The 21,658-nt window shown below is 42.2% G+C and overlaps 1 pseudogene; it reads right to left on the bottom strand.

Moving 5' to 3' along the window:
• Positions 1-345: 345 nt before the first annotated feature.
• LOC100685580 lies at positions 346-3,953 on the bottom strand (annotated as a pseudogene).
• Positions 3,954-21,658: the final 17,705 nt, after the last annotated feature.

Here is a 21,658-nt window from a genome sequence, read left to right as displayed (position 1 = left end):
GATGACTTTGTGCAGTTTCTCAAAGGAAGAGGGTAGGGCTAACTTGTATGGATCTGACGCAGGTCTCAAAGGAGCTCTTCCTTTAGAAAAAAAGATTTGGATGGTTCTTTATTTCAATAAGTTTTAGCAAACAATATATATCTTATATATCTCTTCCTCAAAAAGCTTATGAAAAGATCAGAGACAGAAAAAAAAAAAAAAACCCACAGGCAGGCTTTTTCCCCATTGTAGTTTAATTGGGGAAGTAATCTCAAGGGAAATGTAAAATATCCCACAGCAATTCTGAGAACCTCTGGTTCCAAGCTATAATTTCCCAACTGAAAGTTACTTATTTATGAAATTCAGTCACTGAAACTTTAAAAATGATGATACGCATATTAGAATGTGCTGTAGTCTCACTGGTGATGGCTTGTTGTGTCGAAGTCTGAGAAATGTCTGCAAAATATGTTCTAGGGACATCCAGGAGTCCCTGTCCTGCATGGGAATGGCATCCAGGGACATTTGGGGGAAACTGGTTCATCAAAGCTACAAAAAGTGTAATTAATACAACAGAAAGCCAGAGTAGCCTTTCTGATGGAAGTCCTGTTGTCCAGGAAGCTACTATGTCATAAATAAAAGAGACATCCCATTTTGATGGGTTATTTCTCTTTTCAGAAAGACTTGGCCTGGCGTTCTTGTCCTTCATACTGTTTCTTCTCCAGATAGTTCTTACTCTCCTTTAGTGTTTAGTTTACATTTTTCTTCTTCAGCATCTGCCTGGGAATAGGAGCTCATAAATCCCTATAATGAGGGATGGTGTTTACTTTGCTGTGACCCCAAAATACACCAGCTGCATGATCACCCCGGCCACCATTTCTGCATTTCCAGTATTTCTGGGTAATGAAGCAACGGACACTCTTTGAAGAGAAAATGGCTAGGTGTTTAGAAAAGTTGAACTATTTAAAAACTTGGTAGTCATCTTCATCTACAAGAAAGTTAAAGACCTTTCATTTTGTAAAAGAACCTGTTTTGGCTCTTCTGGTTCAGTATGCTTTTTAAACATGCATTCTCTTCAGATTTTGTTCCTGCTGAGTCATTGTTTCAGCTGCTTGACTAACCTGGCTTTCTTGATTAATAGCTTCCGAAAGCTAAGCCCTCCCGGCTGCTCACACCATGGACTGGCTTTGGAACATTATATTCTTCTTCAGCTATTTAATGATCTCCTGGGTCTGGCGGTTGTCTTCACAGAATGATGTTAAAGACTCTAATAATAGCTTTACACAGTTAGATATGCCTTTCTTCAAATTTTCTTCTGCCAAGTCACAGGACCTTTCTTCAAAATTCACTATTTTCCTCAAGGTAAACTAGTTGCATTTAAATCCTACCAATAATCTGAGAAATTCAGCCTTTACCTCCTCATTATTAAAAGTGTTGTCATTGGGCTTTTCTTATTCTTAAGACATGTTTAAAATAGTCACATAATTTCACATTAAAAGTGGATTATTAGGGCTTAATTTGTAATTTAAAATGTATCCACATACTATAAAATAACAAGATTGAATAGTCATTTAAATGGAAATAATAGGAATTTGGCATTATAATTAAGGGATAGTAAACATGTTTAAGAGGACAGGATTTTATTCTCTATATATCAAAAGGTTTATAAGGTATGATTTGTAGGACCGATATAAGGATGTTTTTTATTTTGAGATGGAATCTGCTCTTTCTGGCTTCTACACATTGCTCTCTATTCAACTTCTTAAGACCTTACAAACTAGATCATCTTCCTTTGCCACATTCCAGCCATTAGAAGTCTAGTGACTAAATTGTTCATCCCTCTTTAGATCAATTATCTCTCTTCCTCTAATTGGTCTTCACATAGCATTATTTCAGGTCACCTCAGCATCCTAGATGTGCTCCCTTGCAACAATTCTAGTTGCTTTGTGTTCCTCTCAAGTGTGTGTATCCACAAGCATTTTTAAATTCAACAATGTAAATACTTCTCATCATATGGTGTCATGGTGATGGAGTAGAAGGATTCCTCATTACTATATAAAGGATGATTTTTTATTTCTCCATTGATAATCTCTCTTTCCTTATTGGACTCTTAGCTCTTTGGGGTAAGGGAATAGATCTGTCTTGGTCATCATTCTATTTTCCATGCTTAGCACAGTGCCCGTCTGATGCAGTGTTCTGTAAGAATCCATTAATTGAATGAATGGATGGATGGATGGGTGGATGTTAAGGTCTATAGCATAATTTTTATTTTAATTCAATAATAAATTATTTACCTATAGTTTCAGCAGGGCTCTGATATAAACTGGTTTATGATAGTATCTCATAACTATTTCCTTCAAGAGCTATAAACTCTGTCTAGCATGACTTTTTACAAAGAAGAAACACTATATATCAAGAGGATGCATCAGAGAGAGTAAGGTGACTCTGTGATTCTGACCTATGGAGTTTCCAAATTATTGATGTCTATTTTTCCTTGTGAATTCTTTTATTGATATCACATTTTGGAAGGAAGTAAAGTATTAGGGAACTATTGATCTGAAATAGGCTTGATAATAACATTCCCTCACTCAACATTTTAATCAAAATTATGGATCGAGAGATTTATGAGAGGCTGATCAATATGCAAATAGCATGGATTTGAAAAATACTGTGAATGCTCTGTAATCTTTTTTTTTTTAACTCTCTAATCTTGATCCAAATTGATCTCAGTAGATTGGAATTGTGATGAGGTTTTCTTCTTTTTCACAAAAAGGCACACAAAATATATAAGAATAAGCCATAAACGACACGGCCTGACTTATAAACAAGAGTTTGTGGTAGACCAGAAGCCATGAGGCACGTAAAAGGAGAGCAGATAGGATGTGGCATTAGGCAGCTTGGTCTTCAGCAGTGAGCTCTGCAGTCTACTGCAGAAAGTATCACGGGATCTCTCTGGGAGAACCTTATCTCATAAAGCAGCACAGGATCAAACAACTGAAAGAGATACGTAAAAGTCTACCGAGGTTTTGCTAATGCTCAGAGGAGAAGAAATGCTATGTTAGGCTGCATTAATAGAATAGGGAGGTTTTATAATATTTGGGGTTTTATATTCCTTACTAGGTGTCATTATTATAAAAGCAAGATTGAAAACCAATATGCCACAAAGACTAGAAGAGACGGAGAGGATATTTTGGATTTTATCAGTCAAAGGACTAAAGAAATTAGTACAATGGTGCTTAACTTGGCATGTGCTGCAGAGTCTTAGTTGTTTTTTTTTTTTTAATACATCTACAGATAACCCTATTTCTAAAGATTATTATTCCTTAGATCTGGAATAAAGAGAGGATACACATTTTTTCCCCAAAGTTTTACAGGTGGTTCAAATGCATAACTCTAGTTAAGAATCATCAAATTAGAAAAGGATGAAAGAAAAAAGGTAAGTGGGATGTTACCATCTACAATTGCAAAGATGGCAGTTTTACTCTCTGAATCCTGGGAAACCGGTGGATGAATTTCCACCTGGGGTCTTTTGCTCTATCCAAAAATGACAGCTAAGCAGTTGTGGCTGAGGGCAGTGCTCTGTAGGTCACTGTCAGCAGAGCGGACTGGCTGCGATGCTGAGGTGGATATTGTTGGACAGAATTACTGCGCTGCTTTTCCTCTATGTTCTACAACCAGATGCCGAGAAGGGATTTTTTTATCCCCTTTCTCTTTCTCCTTCAACACTCATTTGTACCAGGGGAGCCAGGCCCTGGGGGTGGGATGGATCTGGACTGGCAATGGAGCTTGGATGGGGTCTGACCTCAGAATGCATGTGTTTCAAGATATGAAACCCAGGGACTCCTTAAGTTTAGTGACTCTCTTTCTCTCCCTGCCCTCCACTCCTCTTCTCTCATTATTACCTCAGCATCAGTTTTCCCAACAGGCTTTACTCATTCCAAAAAGTTGCGACTCTTCTGTCCCGCCATCTTGGCCATCGTGCTTGAAAAGTAAGATGATAATCTGCTTTGGAAAACTCTGCCAGACTTCTTATTTAGGCAGGTAAAGTTAGTCACCCATGTGCATAACTTCTTCACTCTTCCCTCTGTGTTCACTATGCTTTACTCTCCTGATTTGGTAATTCATGCTTGAATAGAAGATTTTTCTAGTTGTGTTTGTGGTTACCTGACTTTGAAAAAGAAGGAAGCTGGAGCAGTCTCAGCTGTATTGATAATTTCTTCTCAAATTTTCTCCCCTTGGAAAAAGGAAGGCACAGGTCATATCAAGTTTAGTTTAGATTCTGAGCATATCTTGGCTTATAAAACATACCATAATTATACTCTAGCATGTGAGACCCGCCTAGAAAGGGTTTTGTTTGCTTGAATATTGTCAAGGGTTGTCTTTCTAGGTAAGCTACCTCAATCGAGATTGTAACGTAACAACCTTGAGAGGAAGGGACTGCTTGCCTCACGTCTGCTTCTTGCCAGAGAAACGGGGTTAGAGGAAGTTTGGAGGTGGAATGGACTCTTCACATTTTGTGTCTTTGGAGGAGGCTCTGAGACCACATATAACCTGCCACTTCCCCTAAAAAGACAAGACATATCTGAAAATAAAGGCTCAGGGCAGTCAACTAGCTGCCGAAAGAATCTTTCGCATCCCTTCTGTCATCAGACCTTCCATCCTACGGAAGAAGAAATGCCTGGCCACCCGCTCTGGGACCAGAGAGATGAGAATAGGGAAGCAGATATGAGGCTACTATATCTTTTCCATGTTTTTCCGCAACAAATAAATAATCCTCCTTCCTTACCACTCCCTACTTTATTTTAGAATATAAAGAATTGCTTATAACCCATTACTCAGTTCCTCGTGCTGTAAACTAGCCTCCTATACTTTCCTTTAAGAAAGGTGCTAATAGGATGAATTTAAGACACAATGGGTACCTCTCTCAGACATGTTTATACATTAAACCTCTTATTTTTAAAAAAACAAACCTTAGTCTTTTATTAAAGAAGTTTCAGACATGGAGGACTCAGGTGGGGTTAGTGGGAACGTGGGGTACACTTTGGAGACTATGGTTGTTTAAGGGTCTCTACATTCATATCAAAAGGTAGAAGCAATACGAAGCCCTAAGGATGGCACACAGCAGACTCCTACATCAAAATCTCTGTCGCTCCTGCGCTTTTCCCAGTTAATACTCCTGATACACACAGCAGTTTCCCCTTAAAAGCACATCAATGACTTTGGTCATCTACCCCTAGCTCCATTTCTCTATTGGAAATCTCATTCTGACAAATCTATCTTATCGTTTTCAAACGATTGGCAGAGACCTTTCAAGTCAGTGAAGTTAGAGTACATAGTGATTTGGGGTTTGGGTCTTAAGGTCAGAGGAACCTAGACTTGAATCCTAACCCCTTCACTGGTTAGAACACCCAAGACAAGTTACTTAACGTCCCTGATTCCCAGATTCTTTACCTATAAAAGGGAGATAATGATGCTCCATCTACCTGGGAAGAGGCACTGATTGCCTGCCTTAGAGTAAGCAGCAGGTAGGTAGGTGATGGCTAATGTTTTGATGGTCACCTTACTTAGGGGCAGCCCGGGTGGCTCAGCGGTTTAGCGCCGCCTTCAGCCCAGGGCATGATCCTGGAGACCCGGGATCGAGTCCCGCGTCGGGCCCCCTGCATGGAGCCTGCTTCTCCCTCTGCCTGTGTCTCTGCCTCTCTCTCTCTCTCTCTGTCTCTATGAATAAATAAACAAAATCTTTAAAAATAAATAAATAAACCGATGGCCGGCTTGCTCTGTCTCTTCTCATTAGTAAAGCCAAGGTACTAAAAGCCATAGTAATAATGAGTATAACAGTTATTGATAATAATTACATTCTCACTTTACATTTACTAGAGTGCAAAATTTATGGGCATCATCTAGCACATAATAAACATCCTTACCCTTATATTTAATAGCAAATCTGAAAATTAAGGCTGAATATTCTAAATATAATTCACACTCACCCCCACGGCCACACCAGAAAGAAATTCCCTAGTGTTTTTGCATTTCAGTCTTTTTTCTTGTTTAAACTTTTTCTTTTTTCCTCCACAAGGAATGTCAAAAAAAATCTGACTGTGACATAGAAGTAGAAAAGGTAATTTTAGGGGATGATTTAAGCTGGAAACACATTTGTTTATAACACTCACATTATCCCAGGGCATCCTGGACAGAACGAGTGCTGCCTCAGGCTACCAGCTTCTCCGGTATTCATTAATCCCGAAGAAAGCTTCAGGTCGAGGCCATTACCACTTAATTACAGTTTGTGATTACTGGCACATTCTTTACTGACCTTATTCCATGTGCTGGCCTGTTTGTTCACTAGAGAATCCGTGCAGCTGGAAATTTTGGCTGACTTGAAAGTATAAATGGGGATTTGGGGGGCTTGAATTGAAACCATTCTTGCTGAAATGTCAACACATTTTTCTCCAATCTGGAGATGGTTAATCACGGTGCTTGCTTTGATATACTTTTTCCATAAGCTGTGCTTTTGAGGTGCGCCTGAACTTATCAAAATGCTATTTGAAAGCAGAGCGTCGAGCAGAAGTGCTTGTCTATCATTATTTACTCTTTGTGGGCATAACAGGAGAGGTTTCTTAGGAATACTTCTGCATATTAGAGCTCGTGGTCCAGGGACCATCCAATTTCTTCCTATGTAGGAACTGGAAGGAATTTTAATTCCATGAGTCCTCTAAAAATGTTGTTCTAAAATCATAGGGAAGGGAGACAGACCATGAGAGACTCCTAACTCTGGGAAATGAGCTAGGGGTGGTGGAAGGGGAGGAGGGCGGGGGTGGGGGTGAATGGGTGACGGGCACTGAGGGGGGCACTGGATGGGATGAGCACCAGGTGTTATTCTATATGCTGGCAAGTGAACACCAATAAAAAATAAATTTATAAAAAAAGTAAGGAAGTAAATAAACAAAACAAAATAAAATAAAATAAAATAAAATAAAATAAAATAAAATAAATCATAGGGAGGCCTAATCTAGTAGCAAAGAGTACTTGGCTAGGAACTGGAAAACCTGGCTGGCTTCTATGCTTAATTGTAACTGATTTTTGGGCAAAATAGTTTTACTTATTCACATATTATTCATGTCATAAATAATTAGTGAGTGTTTTCTATGTGCCATACACTAGGGAAGGTACTGTGGATATTGAAGTCTGTGGGGCATGGAGTTGTGTTTTCTCTTTGTAGCTATAATATCTTCCACAGTGTATGATAATATGTAAACAAATGAGTGTGGCTGGGCTCTAATAAAATTGTATTTATCAAGGATAAAATTCGATTTTCATATAATTTTTTTGTATGTCATGAAATACCATTTTCTTTTGAGTTAAGACTATTTAAAAATGTAAAAACTATTCTTAGATCATAGACCATTCAGTCAGAAGTATGCATTTGGCCTGCAGGCTATAGTTTACCAACCACTGATTTATAACAAACACGACCCACAAAGGTGTGATCACTGTCGGCAGTAGATTTTCTGGGTTTTCTGGAAGCATGAGGAGCTCTTGGGTGTCTGAGTCTTTCCCAAGGAGGAGTTATATGATGGGACGAAAAGGATGAGAAGCGATGAGTCAGTTGGGACCAAAGAGAAGAGCATGTTGCAAAGTCCCCGAGGCAAAAGAATAAATGTAGTGAATGAATGACTGAAATACAGAATATAGGAAATAAGTACAGAATATAAAAAATAGTGATAAATGTACACTCGGCTTAAGCAAGCAGGGGCCATATTGTGAATAGCTTTCCATGGCATTTGGAAGGTTTTCAGTAAGCAAGTACAAGATTAAATTTGAGGCTTAAACTGTCTCTGTGGATACACACAGAGATGGAACAGACACGGCTGTACCTTAACATGACTTTATTTACAAAAATAAGTGGCCGAGCAGATTTAGTCTGTACACTCTCTTTTGCTAAGCCCTGCTGTAGAGTCAGACAACCTGATTGAAATCTTGTCCCATAACTAACTATTTTTGTTTGGCAATTAGTAAGTAAAAAACTTAGTAAAAAAAATTTACTGTTATGTTCTGTTCAGCTCTTCTTCTCCTTTAAGAAGTTCATCAGAAATCCATAAATATAAATGAAGGATGGACAAACTTTCATTTGCTATGTTGAGAGAAAGCAGCAACTGAGAAGATGCTGAGACAACAGCTACTGTATTTCATGGCATCAGATGTTACTACCACCCCTTCCCAGGGATTTGTCCTTGATTTGTCCAACCGCTGGTTCTCCGTGACCTTTCCTGCCCATCTGAATCCTGATTTCTAGCTGATGCTATTGAGGTTCCTCCATGACACTGGTTGTATTTACTTGAGTTATAAGACACCCAGACAACCCACTTACAACCCAGGCTCAGTTTTCTAATCTCAGTGACTTCAAATACAAGTAGAGAATGGCAATGACTGTCTGCCAGATTATTTAATTGTAAAGGCTTCTTACTAATTTTGATACAGAAATAACAATTTATCTAGTGGTGACATCCCCAAGACAAGCTATAATACAAGCATTTATAAGAAACAAAATGACAGAGAATGATAGGTACAGTGAAGGCTCTGGTAAAGGTAAATACGGGCAAACTCTATAGAAGTAAACACTTCTTTTCACCAAATATCAACAGAAATATCCAAGGTTGAACGTTTTGGCTATAGAGACAGAGCTTAGAAATGTGAAAAGTCATGACTTACGGCATGTTTGACATTCTAAAAAAAATCTCTGTAATTGTATTTCTTTTATTTTTGTTTTTTCTTGAAATTAGAGTTTTATTTTTAAATTAATTGCCATATAATGTATTTTTTGTTTCAGAGGTAGAGATCAGTGATTCATCAATCCTGTATAGTGCCCAGTGCTCATTACGTCATGTGCCCTCCTTAATGTCCACCACCCAGCTACCCCGTCCCCCCATCCCAGTCCCCTCCAGCGGCCCTCAGTTTGTTTCCTGTGATTAAGAGTCTCTAATGGTTTGTCTCCCTCTCTGATTTCATCTTGTTTATTTTTTCCTCTCTTCCCCCTCGATCACCTGTTTTTTTTTTCTTAAATTCCACATATGAAGGAGATAAGTCAGAGAAAAACAACTATCATATGATCTCACTCATATGTGGAATATATTTGTCCAAAAAGAGAAAGAATACAAGGGATCTTTTCAAAGATACATCAGTATGTTTAATGTGTATTGGAAAGACCCCAATTAAAGGTCAATATGACCAGTGTTCTAGTCTAATATCTGCAATTAAGCAGTGGCTATTTGACTTTGAACAGATGTTATGATATCCTATGAAATGAGAAAAAAGAGAGTATCGCTATTTTTTACTCCCATATCTGTTTTGCCACCTTATCACCCCAGAGGAAATCTAGACTTAATTAAGGCAGTTTTCCAACCTTAGTCAGTGTGTATGCTTACAATATTATATCAGCACAACTATAAAAACAATAATTATTCTTAAATTAATCACTCAAAAATTTTATAATAAATCATATATGAAAAGATGTCTATAGATGAAAATTCTTCCAAAATTGATCTGTAGATTTGAATCCCAATCAAAATTCTAGCAGTTAAGTTCTGCTTCTGAAAGCTGCAAAGAAATGTTGTTCCCATTCTAAAAATGACAGAAAGCCAGATGATTTACGAAATTATCACTTATCCCAAAGCTATCAGGGTGCTGAGACAACCGAGAAAACTGAATTCTATAAAGAGACAGATCCCTTGGCAGGAGGAGGGCAGACACAACCTCAACCTTGGCCAAAGCACAGAAAAACTATGTCGCTACCATAGAAGCATGTAAGATAAAAACTCAGTTAATACTGTAAATGCTTCTTAAAGGCCAAGAGTGGGGAAGGATTTCAGTTTAGAAAAACAGAAAGCCCCAGAAACAGGAGATTTTGGCCTCAGTCACAGACTCTTCCCCACGGTCCTTAAGGCCTCACACAGAGGGTGCGTGCCGGGCAAGAGAGCCTTCCCCACTCAGACCCATGACGGGATGGGCGTACAGGGAGTGACTGGATGCCAGTGGCTGATAGGCAAGAACAGGACTCACTTCACCAGGTCCTTCTGTCTGAAACAAAAGTTTTAAGCCACAAAGAGGGTCAATCCATCAAGAAGATGTAATAATCCTAAGAGTTTATGTACCCAGTTGCATTATTAGAGTTGGTAGGTGGAACTCTCAAAATAAAAACAGAAAAATCTACGAAGATAGTCAAAGATGTCAATACACCTCTGTTAATAATTAACAGAAAAAAATAGAAAACCAGAAAAAAATCTATAGTAAGTATCCAAAATCTGTAGTAAGTCCATAGAAAACCTGAGAAGCACCATCCAGGAACCGAATGGACACTTAGGGAACAACCCACATAATAACATCACAGAACACATTCCTCGCACATGCATGCAAAACATTTGCTGGGATAGAACATGTTCCTGGCTATGAAACAAAGTATGATAAATCTCCATAATGAGCTAATGCTAGAAATAAATAACAAAAAATACAAAAAAATGCTAGAAATAAATAACAAAAATACGAATTCTCATACATTTGAAAATCAAACCATATATTTTGAAATAACTTTTGTATCAAAGGGGAAATCCTAAACGTCATTTGAAAATAGCTTCAGTTTAATGATAAAACACAGCATTGAACTTTATGGTATACAGCTAACACAGTGTTTATAGAGAAATCTATAGCAACAAATATTTAGAAAAGAAATATTAGAAAAGACGAAAGATATGAACTGAAAAATGTAAGGTTTCACCTTAATAGCAGAACAAAGGCAAAATAAATCCAAAGCAAGCAAAAGGAAAGATGTAATAAACTTATGAGTTGAAGCAAAAGTAATTCAAAACAAGAAAATAGAGAAAAATCAATGAAACCAAATGTTGCTTCTTTGAAAAGGCCAAACTGATAAACTTTCTAAATACAGATGACAAATATCAGGAAGGAAAGGACATCAGTTTAGATCATACTGACTTTGAGGATATTAAAAAGGAAACATTAACACATTTATTTCAATCATTGGAAATGCAGATACAACGGACAAATTTCTAGAAGGTCACAGTCTACCAAAGCTAATTCAAAAATTAGATAACTTAAATGGTTTTATATGTAAGATAACCGGTGCAGAAAGTAAACTCTAAGCGAGATGGTTCCTGATAAATTTTACCAAATGTTTATATGCGAAAAAAATTCCCCAGATAATTGAAGGAAGGATATTTCCAAATTTATGAGGCCAGTGCTACCCAAAGACATTACAAGAAAACTGCAATATTCAATACTCTTCATGAGCCTAGATGCAAAAACAACAACAACAACAACAACAAAAAAAAAAAAAACGTTGAAAATAAATATCATATTTTGTGAGCAGAAAATATCTTCAGAAGGTATTTTGGTGGCTGGAGCAAATTTCCACCCTCTAACAGCTCAAAACCCCTAGGTCGGACTTCAACTAATTCTATTTGCTAATTTTGTCTCTAATCATATTTCCCCAGATTGCAAATACTTTGTAAATACTATGATATCAGAGATCGTATCTTCTGCTTAAGTTTTTCCCACTAGCATAGCAATTAGGTATTTAATTAATATTTGTTCAGTAGTTTGATAGACGCAGAGGTAGAAATCAATTGGATCTGTCCAACAGGTGAACTGGTTGTGCCCTGAGATTTTGACACTGGTCTCAGTCTGACAGTTACCTTGAGCAGATTCTCTCCCTCAATACATGCTTTTAATTTTCCATCCCCAAAATGGGTAGAAATAAAGTGTAGCAGAATAAATTTCACTAAGTAAATAAACCCATATGACCAGCCCCCACATCACAAGCGGACACCACCCCTAGCCCAAAGGTCCTCTTCTGTACCCTTACAACTGCTAGACCTCTAAGAGTGACCACTTTCCTGACTTTTAACACCTTTGGCTAATTTCACCTGTTTTGGGAAGTTTTGTCAATAAAATTGTACCATACGCACTCTTTTGCTCTCCATCAGATTAATCCACGTTGTACGTGTGTGCATTCTCACTGTCGAATAGCATTCGTCACGTCAATACGACTATTGATAGGTAGTTGGGTTGCTTCCAATCTTGAGATATTGTGAACAGGGTCATGATCGACCCATTTATTTTTGAGCGTGAATCTACCAGAGTATATTTTGGATTGATCAATACTGTTATCTACCAGCTACCGATCAATCGAGGAATGTCAGCGAAGAAATATTTTATGTAGAGTGGACTTGCAAGCATTCCTCTCCTTGGTGCTGACACATCTCTGGGTAAGTGGGCATCGGGAGGCCTGGAGAGATCTCTTGATAATTAAAGGAGATCTGACTCTCATTTGCTTTTGGGAATCGAAGCCTTAGAAGCATTGGAAAACCAGAGTGCAGCTGACGGTCCTCCCAACACGGGAGAAGCGAAGTAGAAACAGTGAAGGGAGTTTAGAGACGTTAGTGATGATTTTTCTCATGCCTGACCAGCGTTGTTGCCAACTCAGGTAACGTAACTAAAGCATGGCTTTGGGACTTTTCTCGGAAAACCAGGAGAAAGGAACTGAGAAATTGTTTGGCAATTCACACACAGAAAATTGTGATTTGTTCTGAAATGAAGTTCTGACCTAGATCACCAGCCCGACTCCTGTTTCTGTGCCAAGGGTGGAATTTGAACCGATGATGTCATAGCTCCCCCGGCGAAGGCAAACTCATAGGGGCAAGGCCCAGGGCTGAGGCCTGCAGGTAACGACACCAACCATCTCGGTCCTTCTTACTGCCCGACACCCTGATTGGCATTTTGACTTTCTAATTAGGCTTCAGCAGTGTTTGTGCACACAATTATTATTTTTAAAATCTAACTAATTGCCTTAAAGCTGAAACATTAGTAATATTTTAATAATAGTTAAGTCTTCCCGGGGAATGCATTTGGATTTTTTTTTTTTTTTGAGCTGAAAAATTTCCTGAAGTTGATCTGAAATAGTGTTTGTTTGTATGTATGTTTTTATTTTTTTATTTTATTTTTTTGTATGTATGTTTTTAAAGAAAATTCATATCTAAGCATCTCTCAAATCTGGTACAAACAATGTAACACACTTAGTTAAAGATTTAAGAGATGTTTTCTCTAAGAGATGTGTTCTTTCTGTTTGTGGTCTGTCTTGCTCCATGTGCTGTTTCACTTACTGTTTGAGGATTTATTTATTTATTTATTTATTTATTTATTTAGAGGATACATTTAGATAGCTGGCGAGGCCGATTCTCTTTTTACCGTTCTTTTTTCAAAATGTCTTGAATATTTTCACCTGTTATTTTTTTCCTCCATGTTAATTCAAAGATAATTTTTTAAGCTACAGAAATAATCTCGCACAACTTTTCAAAAGTATGAGTAAGCTTAAAAAAATTTAAAAAATACAAAAACAAAATAAAATTATGAGTAAGCTTTTGGTGAGCTCTTCTATACGGAAAGGTCTTCAAGGAATATTGACAGGTTAAACAACAACAATAACAACAACAACTACAAAAAAAAACAAGATAAGTAACTATGTATAGAAAACTACTTTTGGTGTTTAAAAAAATGAATAAAAATTGCATTTGTTTGAATATGCAAAGGTTTTCTCTGAAGGACACATAAACCATTCTTAGTTTCGGGGTTAAAAACAAGGGCAGGTGGGAAATTTACTTTTCAGTAAATATTATTTTGGATTTCCAAATTTTACAATATGTATTATTACTTGTTGAATAAAACAAATTTGAAAACATCGGTGATCAAATAACAGCCCTGTAGACAGTTTTTAAATTATTCTGAGGTTTACACGTTGGGAGAATCAAAGCTGCAAGGGTAAAGCACCTGCCCCAAATCATGTGCCTAGTGAATGGGGTAGCCGGGACCCCCTCAGGGCGCCCTAGAATGTTCCACCCATCCCTGACCCAAGGGGCGGGGCAAAGAGAGGACCCACAAGCAAACCTGGTCCAGGAAGCACACTTTTTACTGCCTCCTGGCTTTTGCTGGAGTCATCTTGAATTTAAATAGATTTAAATGTAGCTTGAATATCACTCCGTGTCTGAATGCAGCTGTACGGTGAGGACATGATTGAGGAGAGGAGCTAGATTGAAGGGGCAGGAGGGCTGCGGAGACCAACGTAGGAAGGTCAGTGGCTGAGCCCCACGGGGACGTGACCCAAGTGGTGTTTGGTATGAAAATTCCCCCAGTGCCCTGAGCCTTCACCGTGAGGGGACGTGTGACGGTGACATAGAGGAAGGTCACCTTCCTGTACATCCAAGCAGCCACTTTCCAGTTGGGTGTCAAGTAGGAAACGGGCAACAAGGGGCTTCCACGCTCCCTGTGTGGAGAGCAGCAGAGCGAGTGGGGTCCCCTCTCTGGACCCCCGAGAGACCAAGCAGTCCACGCATGTTAGAGGGAGGAGGCTGACCGTTCCCAGGGTGCGTTCGGAGGCAAGCGAGGCTTTTCATAGCAGTGGACTTAATTACTCGGAAATATATCTTTTGACTGTTGAAGTCAGATAAAACTGGGTTATACTTCAGCCCCAAATCGTACTGTTTGATAATGGATGAAGGACTTGTTCTTCTTTAACTTTGAGGCAAGCCAAGATCAACAAGTCTTTGTTTTTTTTTTTTATTTGTATTTATTTTTATTTTGTTTTTAAAGATTTTATTCATGAGAGACACAGAGAGGAAGAGAGAGGCAGAGACACAGGCAGAGGGAGAAGCAGGCTCCATGCACCGGGAGCCCGACGTGGGACTCGATCCCGGGTCTCCAGGATCACACCCTGGGCTGCAGGCAGGTGTTCAACCGCTGAGCCACCCAGGGATCCCCAAGTCTTTGTTTTTTTTGTCTTTTTTTTAATCTGTCAAATATTTATTATAATACTTTCATCATTCACCCATTCATTCAACAAATTACACATCACACACTGTTCTTGTCACTGGCTTTACAGTGGAGGAGAAGAAAAAAAAATGTCCCTGCCTGGCTCCATGTTCCAGTTGGGGAAAACTAAATAAAATTAAAATGATGAAAAATAAATAAATAAAAATGATGCAGTGTTTGCTAGAACACTTGGTACAGTAAACCCTAAGTGAATGATATTATTTATATCACATTTATTATGAAACTGCATATGTATGCAGTAACATTATAGATTTTTTTTTGTTTTAGCAAGTTCCTACCCAAAATTCAAGTGTGAATTTTGTTTTTTATTTTTTTAAATGTTTATTTATTTTTGAGAGAGAGTGAGCATGAGTGGGGGAAGAGGCAGGAGAAGAAGGAGGGGGAGATTCTCACGCGGACTCCGCGCTGAGGGCGGGGCCCGAAGGGGCCTCCATCCCTGGACCCTGAAATCATGACTTGAGCCAAAATCAAGCATTGGATTCTCAACTGATGGAGCCACCCAGGCGCCCCTCAAGTCTGAATTTTAAGGTACTTGACACAAGCCACATGGTACCTGCAGCGTTGGAATGAGACAGAAGCAGAACCCAGTCCCTCCATTTCACTGGTGTGAAAAACACAAGCAAAAACAAACAAAAGCCCCCAAACCTCCCGTGGTCCCTAGGAGAGAGTCATACAATCTCAGAACCAACCTGATATTCTTTTTTTTTTTTTTTCAACCTGATATTCTTTGTTTGTCAAATTCTACGTGTTATAAACTATGCGTAGTTCTCGTATTGCCTGTTTCAGTTCTTTGCAATGAAACCTACCATTTTTTTTTTACTATTTATTAAGTCAGAGAATCCTTTTAATATGGTTCTGTATAGATACCCAGATTTGGGAGAACACAATTCTGTAGCGTGAGTAGAAAAATAAGAGCAGAATTTTCTCCTAGTAGGGCTACGTGTTTCCCCTTGTAGTCAGAAAATTGTAGTTTGATGAGCTTAAGAAAGTGCACCTCATTTATTTATTTATTTATTTATTTATTTATTTATTTATTTATTCAGATTTTATTTATTTACTTATGAGAGATACAGAGAGAGAGAGAGAGGGAGAGAGGCAGAGACGCAGGCAGAGGGAGAAGCAGGCTCCATGCAGGGAGCCCGACGCGGGACTCGATCCCAGGACCCCGGGGTCACGCCCTGGGCCGAAGGCGGCCCTAAACCGCTGGGCCCCCCGGGCTGCCCAGTGCACCTCTTTCAAAAGAAACGGCGCCCTTTCTCCGCCGTCTATAATTCGTTTCACATCTATTGAGCAAGTGTCCCACATGGCTCAGAAAAGAATAAGGAAAAGGCGCAGCAGCGTATGGAGTTTATTCTGATTTTGTGAAGCCTTTTGTACTGAGCACACGCGGCTGTTTGAGCTGAGACTGGCGGCCTAGTGGCGACGCAGGAAGCCCCGACGTTCGTCCCTGAACATCACAGATCCCTTGTGGCCCGGAGCCCGCGGAGTTGTCCTCGCACGTAAGAGGATGGTGTTTCCGGGAGTGCGGAGCAGTGCACCTGCCAGCCGCGGTGGGCCTCGACCAGCCCACGGCCGGGGCACCCAGGTACCGCCGAGGGCGAGGCGCTGGGACGCTCCGGGAGGTCGGGGGCCGGGCCACAGACACAAACGGCTGCTGTCCTTTTTGGCGAAGAGCTTTGGGCCGCTCATCCCCACCGGGGTACGGGGTGGACATCCGCACCATGGGGCCCCGCCGGCCTGACCTTAATTGGGAAACGTGGGCCTGTCTTTAGGGTTCACGGGGACACGCGGGGGAGCAGGACCGTGGGCCTTGCCGCCTGCCCCCTGTCCCAGGGTCACACGGGCCGCTCAGCACACCTGCTCGCTGTTTCTAGTGGGTTCAGTGCTGGGGCTGAGGGTGAGGAAGGGGAACCCCCCCCCGAGGGGCTGGCACTCTCGAGGGCCCCCTGCACCTTAGAGGACAGGTGCGCAGCCTGGGCGACAGCTAGGTGCCCACGTCTGTGAGGGACGCGGGGGGAGCCGAGCCTCCCCAAGGTCTCCCGCTCCCTTCCTTCAGCCAGAGGAGGATTCGGGGGCCACCGCCCTCTGGCAGCTGTGCCTTGGGGTGGGGGCTCCTTGAGACGGATGTGGAGTGGTCCAGCCCCCTTTCCACCCTTTCCACTCCTGTCTTGGCAACCCCGGGGGACACCTCAGGGGTGGTGGCTAAGTCCGCGACCTCACAGGGTGGCCCCGGGGACCTGCAGGCCGGGAGCACACGTCGGGGCTTCTCCCTCCGGGGTGACCACAGGCACGTCCAGCAGAGAAGCAGCCTTTGGAGGAGCCTCGTGACACTGCAGACACAGGAGTAGGAGCTCGGGGGCCTCGGGCCTCGGCTCTGTCCCGTGTCCTTGTGGGCGGGACAGCATGTGTGTGTGTCCGGGTGGCTCTGGGCCTGGGGGGTGCGCAGGGGCCTGCGGGAGTGGCGGGCTGGGTGGCGAGCAGGGTCCGGGTGCTGTCCCACTGCCCCGGGGTCCCTGGGGTCACCGCAGGCCGCGGCCCCTCGCCCTGGGCCTCGGGCTCCAGCCCACCTGCCGCCCTGGGCCCTGCGCCTCCTCACCTCCCTGCGTTGGTTCCGTCCCATCTTCTGCGACTAGGGTCAGTGATGCAACGTCTACGGGGAGAGGTGGTGACCAGGCGACGAGCTCCTACGGGAGTGCCCCGGGAGCCGCGCCCCGCACTGCAGGTGCTGCAGGTGAATCCGGCCCAGCGGCGGGCGGGCTCCCCTGGGCCCCCGGAGGGTGCACCCAGCACCTGGGTGGGGGGAAGACAGGCTTCCCTGGGCCCCCGGGGGAGGCACCCAGCATCTGTGGCGGCCGCTCCGCAGAGCCTCTTTGTGCAGGACGGTCTCCTACGCTGTCCCCTGGGTCATCTCCTCGCACCCACAGGGCCTGTCAAGGTCACCCAGGGCGACCAGCGGGCCCAGGGGGGAGCCGGGGAGCACCCCTGGTGAGATCCAGGACCAGCCCTTCTGCAGCCTCCCAGCCGCCCTGCGCTGACGCGACGACCCACTAGGTGTCGACGTTTCCACGGGAATGAGGCCCTGATGCTGGAGCTGCGACAGGTGAGAGGCCCTGGTTAGATGCCGCCCTGGTCAGAGGCCGCCCTGGTTAGATGCCGCCTGGTTAGAGGCCGCCCCGGTCAGAGGCCGCCCAGATCAGAGGCCACCCAGGTTAGAGGCCGCCCTGGTTAGAGGCCGCCCTGGTTAGAGGCCGCCCAGGTCAGAGGCCACCCTGGTTAGAGGCCGCCCAGGTCAGAGGCTGCCCTGGTTAGAGGCCTCCCTGGTTAGAGCCCGCCCAGCTCGGAGGCCGCCCTGCCGCGGGGCCAGCAAGTGCCTCCGCCCCAGTGCACCCCTGAGGTCGGGTCACATGCCCTCCCAGGTCCCACCTGGACCCTCAGAACCACAGGACGGTGCATGAGGCGGCGGCAGGCGGCCTGGAGGATTTCCGCGGGGCCCCGTCCGGCTCCAAAGCCAAGCGATTCTCTGTGGCTCCAAGATTTCCAAACGCAGTGACTTAGTGGGTCACCTTCTTCCTGGATGTTCCACTATGTTCTTATTCTCTAAGCTCTGAGGCCTTAAAAAACAGTCTCTCTATGGAAACAGCTTTTCAGCCGCCTTCCTCAAGTGGGCTCTGTAATTGGGGCCAGGATGGCCCTTTTGAATCATAAATCCGTGTGCCTTAGTTCTGCGTTTGCAAATGCCCTGTTTTCACCATTTGAGCACATTTTTGATGATGAGCCTCAACCAGCAGACGCAGATAATTAGCAGAGCCACAAAGAGCCATCTGAAGAGGGAAGGGAACATAAGAGATGGGATGTAGGAGAATCACATACCAGAGTCATCCAAATGACTAAGGAGGATGCTGAAGGCATTAATTCAAAGAAAACACGAGCACAAGGCCTTCCTAACAGCCCTGCCCTTGTGGTTTTATTCAGTTTTATTCACTACACATCCTTGTCCCCGTGAACAGGGAGCGAAGCAAGTGCACATTGATGGCACCCTATTGTGCGTGCCGCAAACGCCCCGGTGCCAAATATCACCTAGGAATTGGAAATTCTCCGTGTTTACTAAGGAATCAAACCCAGGAAGTTTGTCCAATACACGATCCAAGTTAAAACGGAAAGATTGATTAGGGGGGGACGCGCTTTTCTAATCAAGACAGGGGGAACAATGTGTTCCGGGATTCGGCCTGTCGGGTTGTCAGGCCTCACAACCACAGAAAGCAGATGGCCTCGGAGGCTACGCTGGACCCTGGTTCAGAAACACAGCACAAGGCGAGCAGTGACGTATGCTGTCATCCGTCAGGACCGGAGCTCCAAGAAATACGCTAATTTCAGGGCCTTCTCTGAAATAGTGTTTCCTCTCTCCATTTTCTAAAAGTTAATGCGATCAAGGCCTAATATGGCTCAGAGAAGGGAGCCGTTATATTTCCCTTGGGAGATCCCTTGGGAACGTCCACGAAACCCAATCCCTTTGCTCTCCCCCTTACAGTCTTCTCTTTCAACATGTTGACAGTAAAAGTAATTATTTGGGAAAGTAAAAGTAATTATTTGGGAATAACAGTATTATTTTCCATAAGATGATATTTCAGTATAATGGTCTAAACACCCTAGAAATGTAATCATTCGTTTTAAAGCAATATAGATGCATTATTTAAACCCAGGGTTGTAGACTTGAAAATATCCAGACTAATATTTATGGGGAGGTTTAAGGCTAGAAGTGGCTTCCAAGACTGTTTCCAAATAATTCCCCTTTGTCCGCCTCTCAGCCTGTCACTGATGTCTGAAACGATCCTATTAGAGATCCACAAGAGAAATGCCTTTGCCTTTGGAGGAGAGATCTCTTTTTATCGAATTACTCTCATTAATGTCTTATCATGAACTCATTTCTTCGCCTCTTTCTAATGTCATGGGGAAGATGGCAAAAAGTAAGCGTGTAGGGTTCTTCCCAGAGAGGGTAGGTCGGGTGGATTGCCCTGGGAGTGTGGGGGTATGAGGTACGCAGAAGTATCCAAAAATGGAGAAGGATACTCAAAGTGCTAATAATAAAATCTAGAGAATATATTTTATCTTTTTTTTTTTTAATTTTGTATCAGAAGACACTAAATACAGGGCCTTGGATCCTAAAATTATTAACTGGTCTTACCTGAAAAGTGAGAAAAGGTACAAGGAAGAGGTAACCAATGGAGTTCTAGGTATCATGGTATGTTGAGGTTAGTAAATCATTTGGCCTCCAGACCTCCATCCGAGGGGTGCTGGGAGGACTTTGACCTCGCCCCCCTTTTGCTCGCTGTGTATCCCTTATGCAGGTACAGGGTTACCACAGTTTGAGAGGCAGACACACGGTTTTCGAGAATCGCTTTACCACTTATGTACTGTTAGCTTTGAGAATTTCCCTTAACCTTTCTAAAATGGGAGGAAAACAAACAAACAAACAAAAAAAACCCACACCATAATCTGTCCAAACAAGTCATAGGTGGTTTTTACCTTTTAAATGACAACTAAGTGTAAATGGGTTTTGTGAACTCTGAGATGCTTTACATGATCTCTTGAGTGTCCTTATTTATATAAATAGTGTAATTGTATCCTTTTAAAGTCTTTCAGGTCATGAAAACTAAAGTAATTACAGGTAAAAATATGTCTGGTATGAACTACATTAGAAAGGGTGGAAATGTGTCTTAGAAGATTAGGAAAAATGTCGTACCTCTGAGAAAGGAAAATGAGAAAGAAATGCTATGGGATTTTATGGGACTCCTGACAGTGGCACAAACTTTACAATGTGATATTAATAGACTTGGGGGGGGGGATGGAGTGAGATTGTCAGAATTGTGATAATATCCTTCTGGTGTTTTCTTTGGAGATGAAAGAGATAAGGCAGTTTTTAAAAGCCTGTCCTAAATGCTGACTGGGCTCATGTCCCTTTCCAAACATTTGTGATCACTCATTTTGATGGCCTTTCTGATGTGACTAAACCTTATGAGTTATTTTTATTAAGATCTTGCAAGGTTGCCAGATAGCTAATTGCAGTGGAAAACAGCCAAGGAGCAGGGCCCAGAGTGATGCGCCGTGTGGACTTTCTCTCTAGCCTGCTAGTTACCGGTTTCCCCAATCACTAATACTCTCCTTCTGAAACTGAACACACCTATTTTTTTTTTTTAATCAATTTTGAGATTACCTGCAGGGTCTAATGTACTTAGGCTCATGGGTCTTGCTTGGATAGTCTTTCACTTTTAGAGAAAGAAAGATGGTTTTTAGGTTCAACTGAGCTCCTTACTAGAGATACAAATTTTATAATTATCTGCACAAAATTGGATCTTTGTCTCCTCAGGAAGACCCAAAAAGAAGAAAGTAAAGTTAGCTTATCCCTTCACATTAATTCATTCATCAAATGCTATCAAGTACGTATTGCATGCCAAGGCTTTGTGCAGGGACTGGCCTTCCCTCTCAGATGTGACCAGAATTCTGTCTTTGAAGAGTAGAATAAGGATTTCAGAGTAGGAAAAACTCAGAGAAGGAGAATTTCAACTAGATAAAGTCAGAGGAAGGAAGACCCCAGCTGCTTAGCTTTAAGATTCAGATACATTTGTGCCTCACTTGCATCCTTTTTCCTGACCCTCTGTTACGGAAGACACCCCAGAGACATTCCAGTTGTCCTGACACTTAGCTTTCTGATGGTGAAATCCATTATCAATAGTAGGACACTTGAGATTAGGTGTTTCCTTACCCTTAAACTTGTCTTTCCCCAAAAGTCTTC

Source organism: Canis lupus, chromosome 34 (genome assembly GCF_011100685.1).
Source record: "Canis lupus familiaris isolate Mischka breed German Shepherd chromosome 34, alternate assembly UU_Cfam_GSD_1.0, whole genome shotgun sequence".
Classification (NCBI taxonomy): domain Eukaryota; kingdom Metazoa; phylum Chordata; class Mammalia; order Carnivora; family Canidae; genus Canis; species Canis lupus.
Note: the sequence above shows the minus strand (reverse complement) of the source record. Positions and strands in the feature narration are given on the sequence as shown.